Source organism: Dromiciops gliroides, chromosome 2 (assembly GCF_019393635.1).
Source record: "Dromiciops gliroides isolate mDroGli1 chromosome 2, mDroGli1.pri, whole genome shotgun sequence".
Taxonomy (NCBI): domain Eukaryota; kingdom Metazoa; phylum Chordata; class Mammalia; order Microbiotheria; family Microbiotheriidae; genus Dromiciops; species Dromiciops gliroides.
In genome coordinates this window covers 514592029-514601657 of record NC_057862.1, presented here as the reverse complement: position 1 = coordinate 514601657, position 9629 = coordinate 514592029, and positions in this window count along the sequence as shown.

Sequence of the window (9629 nt, the reverse complement as noted above, 5' to 3'; positions counted from 1 at the left end):
CACAACATGATCTTCTTTTAGCCCACACTGACCAAATGTATATAATCTTTGCTCAAATACTGTTGTTTCCACCTTCATAATAGGTCTGGTATGCTTCTACTTCTTCCCATACTTATATCTATAACCATAGTAAAAACCTTCATCATAGACCTAACATGTTCAAATGATGCAAATCATTGTCTACTTCTTCCATTCAGGTGCCAAAGAATTATACAAAAACATGAGTCTTACCATGTTGTTTCCCTACTCAATAAAATCTTGGGGTTCTGGATCAAATAAAAGATAAACCTCTATGATATTTAGAGTCCTTTACAACATAACCACTTCCTAACTATCTAGTCTCCTTACACGTTATTATTCCACATACTTTTTCATGTAGCTACTCAGAAGTACAGGTTGTTATTTTCACATAACAATTGATCCCTTAATTGTATTTCCACTGGCATGTACACACATATAAAACACTCTACCCATTCACCTCAACCATTTGTCTGTCCTGGAATCCATCAAGTATCAGCTTAATGATCTGAATATTAAAGATCAGTCTATTTTTTAAAGTAGAATAAAAACATATTATATATCTTTCACAACTATGGGATAGAGTTGTATTACAATCAAAAAAGAGATAGAGACAATTAACAAAAATAAAATAGATAGTTTTGCATTATACTAAAAGTTATCTGAAAAAACAAAATGCATTTCGAACAATGGGGACCCAGTGGTATGGGAGCATGTTTTTATTAAATTTCTCTGATAAGGTTTTGGTATCCAAAATATAAAATAAATTATAATAAATAGGAATCCATGTGCATGCATTCATACATAAAGCACATGAATACACACATACATGTATGCATATATGTATGTAGCTCAAAACATACAAACATATGCAAAACCATTCTCAAGTAAAAGAGTGGTTAAAAGCCATGAACAAATAATTGTTGAAATAATTGCAAAATATTAAAAATGTGTGAGAGTGATTCAGACCATTAATAATAAGGTAAAAGAAAAAGAAAATCAAGCCTGAAGTTTAAACTATGTTCCCCAAAATTGACTAAAGATGAGAATAGCCAATATTATAGGGTTAGTGGGAAGAGGCATAATAATACATTGTTAATGGAACTTTGAATCAATATAACATTTTCAGAAAACAACTGTGGATTGTGGAAGTAAAGTGACTAAGACGTCTAAGCCCTTGTAAGCTAGAAATTATACTACTTAACATGTGACCCAGGAAGGCCATTGACAGAAATAAAAGATAATATATTCAATAAAATATATAAAGAAGCAATTTTGTGATATCAAAGAACTGGAAACAAAGTAGGTGGGGAGTTGGGGAATGACTAAGGAAATTATGACATTAATATAATGAAGCATTGTTATTCTGTAAGAAATTAAAAATATGAGGAATCCAAAGAAGCATGGAAATATTTACATAACTGGATACAGAGTGAAGTATAAATGTCAGGAAGCAATAGACATGATGAATAAAACAATGTAAATTGAAAGAACATGTTTCCGACTTATCAAGAGCAATGATATCTTCAAAGAAGAAATTTTAAAAGAGTTTTTAGATGTTCCACCCCACCCCATTCTGACCCCTCATTGCATCCTTTGCAGATGTGGAAAGTCCACAAGTGAATTTGGTGTTGCAGTTGATAGAGTGTGGGACACAGAGTTAGAAAGACCTTAGTTCAAATTTGGCTTCAGAAAATTGCTAGGCATATGACTCACAACAAATCATTTAATCTTTGCTTGCCTCAGTCTCCTCTAGTATAAAATGGGGATAATATTACCACAAATAATACTAAAATCTTGCAGAGTTTTTGAGAGAATCCATTGAGATAATATATTTAAAACCCAAATAGCACAGTTCCTAGCACATAATAGGATATATAATAATATTTATTCCCTTTCACTTTCTTTAGTATATTGAACATATTTTCAGACTAATCCAATGAATTGAACAGTTGGCTGATATTTTTCTCTTTTTCTTTTATTTTGTTTTTTGAAATGTTATTTGATATATAGCATGATACTTGTGGAAGGAAAGAAATAGGCAATCCTAGGGTAAGTCCCCACCCTCCCTCATTGCCTCCCCAATTCCAATGCCTTCCCTGTGATGTTACTTTCAAACACTCTATATATGTGCATACATATGTATGTATGTATATACATAAATGAATACATACACACATGTACATGTACATATCCATATTTTTATTTCTTTAGTTTCTCAACATTCTAGAGGGTCTGGCACATAGTAAATGATTAATGATGGCTTGTTGATAAGACTGATGTCATGTCCAATGTCCAATTTTCATTTTACACAGAGACAGAGATGCTATTATAAGACATTGACATTCTGATTAGCTCACCCTCCTGTTCTCCTGCTGTGGCTAGGATGCTGAAGATAGTCCCCCTAGCAATAAATTCCAGAAAAGAAAGTATTTCTGCATTCAAACAGACTTGTGACAGTTATTGAATAAAATGTGCAGCCTCTATCCTATGTAATTAATAGATATGTTTTGCTATCAAATGAAACTAAATCATGATTTAAAGGAAGTTGAAACACAAAAGGAGATGACCAATTTGGGGGAGGAGCAGAGATTGGATGAGTCATTGTCCTAGATATAAATATGGAAAAAAATGGAGGTGGAATTTGGTATTGTTATGGCCCCCTGGATCTAGACAAAACTTAACAGTATATTAGGGCAGAAAGGCTTCACAATCAAATGTAGAAAAACATCATTATTAAATATATCATTTTGGGACCATAATGCAACAAAAATTACATTCAAGAAAGGGCCATGTAAAGATATATTAAAAGTAACTGGAAACTAAATAATCTAATCCTAAAGAATGAGTGGGTCAAAAACCAAATCATACAAACAATCAATAACTTCACTAAAGAGAAACCCAACAATAAACCAACATATGAAAAATTTTGGGATGATGCCAAATCAGTATATATTCTGCATATATACAGAATTCTGCATATATAAATATTTGTATCAATAAAATAGAGGAAAAGCAGTTCAAAGAATTGGGTATACAACTAAAAAATAGAAAAAGAGAAAATAAAAAATCCCTGATTAAAAAGCACATTAGATATCTTAAATAATTAAAGGAGAGATTAATAATATCAAAAATAAGGAAACCATTGAGATAATAAATAAAACTAGGAGCTGATGTTTAAAAACAATAAAATAGACAAATCATTGGCTAATTGATTTTTTTTAAAAGAAAGGAGTCAATCAAATTTACAGTATCAAAAATGAAAAAGGATGAATTCACCACCAATGTAGAGGAAATTGAAATAATTATCAGCAGGCATTCTGCCTAATTATATGCTAATAAATATGACAATCCAAACATAATGGATGAATCTTTATACAACGTATAAATTGCCTAGTTTGGCAGAAAAGGACAGAGAATCCTTAAATAAACCCATCTTAGGAAAGTAAATTGAATAAGGCATCCGTGAAATCACTAAGAAAATCCCCAGAAACAGATTCAAAAGGAAATTCTATAAAACATTAAAAGAACAATTAATTCCAAAATTATATAAACTATTTGGAAAAATAAATAGAGAAGGAGTCCTACCAATTTCCTTTTGTAGCACAAATATGGTATTGATACCTATCCCAAGAAGAGCAAAAGTAGAGAAAGAAAACGATAGGTCAACTTCCCTACTGAATATTGATGCAAAGTTTTTAAATAAAATACTAGAAAGGAGTTTATATTTATATATGACAAGGGTCATATAATTTGAAAAGGGGGATTTATAACAGGAATTCAGGGTTGGTTCAATATTAGAAAAACAATCAGCATAAGTGAATATATTAATAATCAAGAGAAATCATATGATTATCTCAGCAGATGCAGAAAAGCCTTGACAAAATATGGCACCCATTCCTATCAAAAAATGCTAGAGAGCAGAGGAATAAATGGAGCTCTCCTTAAAATGAGAGGTAATCTCTATCTAAAAACATCAGCAAGCATTATCTTTAATGGGGATAAACTCACCGATAAAATGACATTAGAAACAAGGGTGCCCATTATCATCACTATTATTCAATTTTGTACTAGAAATGATGAATAGATCAGTAAGAGAAGAAAAAGAAATTGAAATAATTAAAAGAGGCAATGAGGATTTAAAACCATCAATCACTCTTTGCAGATCATATGATGGTATACTCAGAGAATTCTAGATAATGAACTAAAAAAACTACTTGAAATAATTAACAATTTTAGCAATGATGCAGAATACAAATTAAATCTATATAAATCATCAGCTTTCTTGTAAATTACCAACAAAGTTCAGCACCAAGAAACAGAAAAATTCCATTTAAAATAACTACAGACAGTATAAAACTTTTGGGAGTCTACCTGCCAAGACAACACTAGGAACTATATGAACACATTACAAAATATTTTTCACATGAAAAAGTCCAGTCTGAATAATTGGGAAATTTTAATTTCTCATGAAGAAGCTGGGACAATATAATTATAAGAACAATTTTATCTAAATGTATTTACTTATTTAGTGTCATACTAATAAAACCACCAAAATGTGTATGATAGAGCTAGAAAAAATGATAACAAAATTCATATGGAAGAATAAAATGTCAAGAATATCAAGGGAATTAATGAAAAGTAAAGGTCACTTAGCAGGACTATTTCATTGCCTTCTTTGTGGACTGTTTAATTTTTTCTTCATATATTATCAGCTGTGCAACTAGTTGGCACAATGGATAGAATGCAGAATCTAAAGTCAGGAATAGTCATCTTCCTGAATTCAAATCGGGCCTCGTATACTTACTAACTGCATGAACATGATTCAAAGAAATTGACTTTCCAAGATGGCAAGTTAAATCTTGATGGCTTCTCAATTCCTACAAGCTCCTTTCACAGATTCTCCCTTGACAAATGAAACATTTAGATTTTAATATTGCATACATAGTAACTACTAGAAAGTCTTAACAAATAGAACAAGCCATGTCCTATGTTCAGGAAAATTAGGAAATTAGTTATATCCAGATAACTTCCAAGACATTTTCTTTTATGATTGAAATAACATTAACTGTACAGCCTTGAGTATCAGAGCAACTCTTTTATTTTGTGATTTAAAAGTAGTTAAAACACCCTTTTAAAATAGGAGTGGCTTGTATTCTTTTAATAATACTGTGGGACATAGAGCCCCAGAGATACCTATTACATTATGAGATATATAGTGTGAGAATCAGAGCACTACCAACCTCCTGAGAAAGATATTGCAGGGTAGCTCCACCATGAAAAGAAAGCATGTGACTTCAGTATCCCGGAAGTAACTTTTCTGGGGTTTCGAAGGTCGGATTGGTATCTGTAAGTTATGTCTAAAGCCTGTGGGTCTTGCCTATCAAAGTTACTAGCCAATCATCTTGGAGCTGTGCATGTGGACTGTCATGTTTCCTGTTTCACAGGGGGCTTCTGGGAGAAGTCTTGGGAAAGCAAGGTCTTATGTGTCTGGACTTTGGGGTGGTGGCAGAGAACTTCAAGTGGGCCGTTAGGGAAAGGCAAGTTTTTCACTCTGGCTATACCAATTAGTTCCAAACTAGGATTTTCCTCTCTCACTCTCTTCACTAATTTCTAATATACTTTAGTAAATACTTAAAAGCCTAAAGTCTTGCTAAAGCTTCTAATTTAAGGTGACCACTCATTATATTTTAGACATCACAGCTAGAATTTTAGGCCTTACAATAGATATAGATATAGATATAGATATAGATATAGATATAGATATAGATATAGATATAGATATAGATATAGATATAGATATAGATATAGATATAGATATAGATATAGATATAGATATAGATATAGATATAGATATAGATATAGATATAGATATAGATATAGATATGGACATAGACATAGGCATGGACATAGAGGTAGAGATAGAGATAGAGATGTGTCTATGTGTATATATGTATGTGTGTATGTATGTGTATGTATACATAGAGTACAATCCTTACTGATATTTTCCTGTGTCACATTCTGCATTTAATAATGAGAAAGGGATAAAAGGAAGAGGGATAGCACAAGAAATGAGCAAGGACTGAGGTCAAAGATTGAGCAAACAGAAGTCAGGAGCTAGGCAACAGGTCTTGTTAATAGGCCCAGTAGGAGGAACAAAGCTTGATATTTAGCCAAATATGTTCTGATTTCCTTATACTATGATATAGTGAAAAAGTGAAAAGAACAATACTTAGAGGCAAGAAAGATATCTAGTTTCAAATCTTCCATCTATTACTGACTGTATGATCATAGGCAAGTCAGCTTCTCTGAGCTTAAGTTTCCTCACTAAAGATTAGGATAGGAATATGTACATACTTTATCAGAATGCTTTGAAAACCAAATGAAACTGATATTGTGCAAATTAATTTTCATACTAAAGGGACTAGGATTATATATTATATTATTATATATTATATAGAATATTATATATTTTATTATTGAGTATCATTTTTAGTATTGCGAGAGTAAGTTCAAGATGAGTAGAAGTACTAATATGTTGGAGAGGAATTGAACTTATTTTATTTAACTCCTAAGGACAGAATCAGGAGCAATGGCTGGAAGGTAGAAATTTCTGAGTTAATATTTGATGTTCCTTGGGTAGGATGGGGAGGAAGAGGAGGTGGGTGGAAAATAATATCTTCTCAACAATTAAATCCATTAAAAAATGAAAAGTCCTGCCTGGAAAAGTACTTGGAGGTGGAGATGGGGTAGGACACTCATTAATATTCTTCCTACAAAGGTTGAGTGAATTCTTGATAGGTACATTTGTTATAATGGAAGATATTTGTTCTTTTGTGGGGTCAACAAAACTGACATGAAGGTTTCAAATTTCAAAGTCCCTGACTCTGTAGATAAGGAAGTAGACTAATTAGAATAAGAAGGCTAAGGGGTGGGTTGGCAAGGCAAATTCATGACACACAGAGGCAACAAATGTATTTTTAATATTTCCTAAAATATATTTATTTCTTTCCTTGATCCATTTTATAGAGTATTATTTGCCCTCATTGTGTTATAGACAGAGCCAAGATGTTTTCCTAAAGAAGTGTCAAGAAGTATCTCTAATAGAAGCCATTTTTTCACAGAGTGAGAACAAAGAGATTCTGATAAAAGATTGATAAAAAATCAAATTCTACTCAAAATTAATTATGGATGTTTGAATATGATCTCCACACAGGAAGGCCTGTTGTCAAAAAATGTAAACTTGCTGAACTAGAGAAAATTAAATAGCCATATTGTGATACCATGTCCTTTCATAGTGCCAAAAAATTTCATCTGGAATTTGCAGCTGTTTTACATGAGGGGAAGAAACTAATATGTAACAATTCTTGAGGTCATATGTACATACATACATATACACATATATACATATGTACACATATATACACACATATGTCTGTGTGTTTTATGGGGAAAGACCCAACTGTAAAAAAATAATTTCTTCTGGGAATTGAAAGTTTGAGATTGAATCATGCATGCGTCTTATTTAAAAGGAAATTATTTTGTATAAAGCCCACCCTTCTCCCTCCCCCCCTGCCTCTTAAGAAAAAAGTGAGTTTTCTTTTGAATATGTGAAAAACATTTGAAGGTTTTATAGTACTTTGTATTTAACTTGCTATAATTTATCTAAACACCCCCCCAAAAGTTTATTTTGTCTGTAAATATTCATTTAATAATCTTCAGGGTACCATTTATCAAGAAATTCAATCTGTGCATAATGCTAACTTTTATTGAGTTAATACACCCCATTGTGAACAATAGAACAGTATCCATCTGCCCATATCATTTTGAAACCCACTGATGAAAGGAAAGAAGTTAGTCAGGGTAATATCTTATAAATTAGCAGTTAACCATATATTTAAATAGGTAATAAAGTCATAGAACTTTAGGACTAGTAGCAACCCTATGAGGTCAAATTATCCATGCTTTTGGACAGGACCAAAGCAAGGCTGTGTCCCCCCCCAAAAATCTAGTTTTTTGCAAAGACACCCTGAGAAGGATCCTGCATTACCTACATTCAACAATTAATTGCAATGTTCAATATTTTTCAGTGTAGATATTTTTTCCATACAGCAAACTTAATCTGTCATCTGATTTCTATTTAGGACAAGAAGGAAAGGGAAAGGGAAAGGAAATTAGCATTTATATAGCATGAACTATGTGCTCAGTACTTTACAAATATTAGTTCATTTAAATATCACAACACACTTCTAGGTAGGATGTTAATAGTATCTCAGTTTTCCAGTTGAGGAAACAGAGGCAACCTGAAGTTATGTGACTTGTGCAAGGTCTTATAGCTAGCAAGTGCCTGAGGTCATATTTGAACTGGCCTTCCAGACTCCAAGCTCAGTGCTCTAATCCACTTCTCCATCTTGCTACATATATATAAATTTTTTCTATATCTCAGAAATGGAGCATTTAGCAAAGAAACTGCACATATTATTATCATTTTATTATTATTTAAACTTAGTTTTATTACGTTTGTGCATTTCTTAAAAAATTTTATGTAATCAGAATTATGCATTTGATCTTATATTACCTTCTCTCTGTCTTGGCCATGAACTCTTTTCTCCTAATCAAAATCTAGGATGTATATATATATATATATATATATATATATAAATTTCCATGTTTCTCTCATTTGTTTATGACATGATCTTTATATCTAGATCATGTAAACAATTGATATTATTATTATAAGGCATTAGGTGAAGATCAAACCCATTTTCTACAATGCTCCTATTTTTTCTAGCAATTTTTGTCAGATAGTGAGCCCTTATCCCCGTAGCTAGTCTTTATGTTTATTAAATGCCAAGAAAATAGATGTGTTTGCTTCTGTGAATGGTACAACTGATTTCTTCTACATATTAACATCTCTGTAAGAATAAACAAATAGTTTTAATAATAACTGATGTGTGGTCTGTTTTGAGATCTGGCTCTTCTAAATCCCTTTACTTTGAACTAATTATCTCATAATTCCTGACCTTTTTCCCATCTCCATATGAATTTTGTCATTTTTTCTTGTTCTATAAACAAATTCTTTGGAACTTTGACTGGTATGGCATTGAATATGTTTATTAATTTAGAAAATATTTTCAATTTTATTATATTGGCTCTTCCTATCCATGAACAAGAAGTATTATTCAAATTATTTATATTTATCTTTATTTCTATCAACATTTTTGTAATTGTATTCACATACAATTTGTATATATCTTAAAAGGCAGAATCCAATATTTTATACATTATTTATTCATTTTAAATGAGATTTCTCTTTCTATATCTTATTTCTTGTATTAAGTTTATCATTGATGATTATCAGTATATTTCCTATCCTTCAAGTTTGCTAAGTATATTATTTCCACTAATTTTTAGTTGGTTTTTTAGTGTTTTTTAAATAAACCATCATATCATCTGTGGCACTTCATGATTTACTGCTAGAACAATGCTGATTCTATTTAAAGATGTTCAGTCATTGTCAGTCAAGTATGACTTCATGAACCTATTTGTTTTTGTTTATGTTTCAGCAAAAATACTAGAGTGGTTTGCTATTTCATTCTCCAGCTCATTTT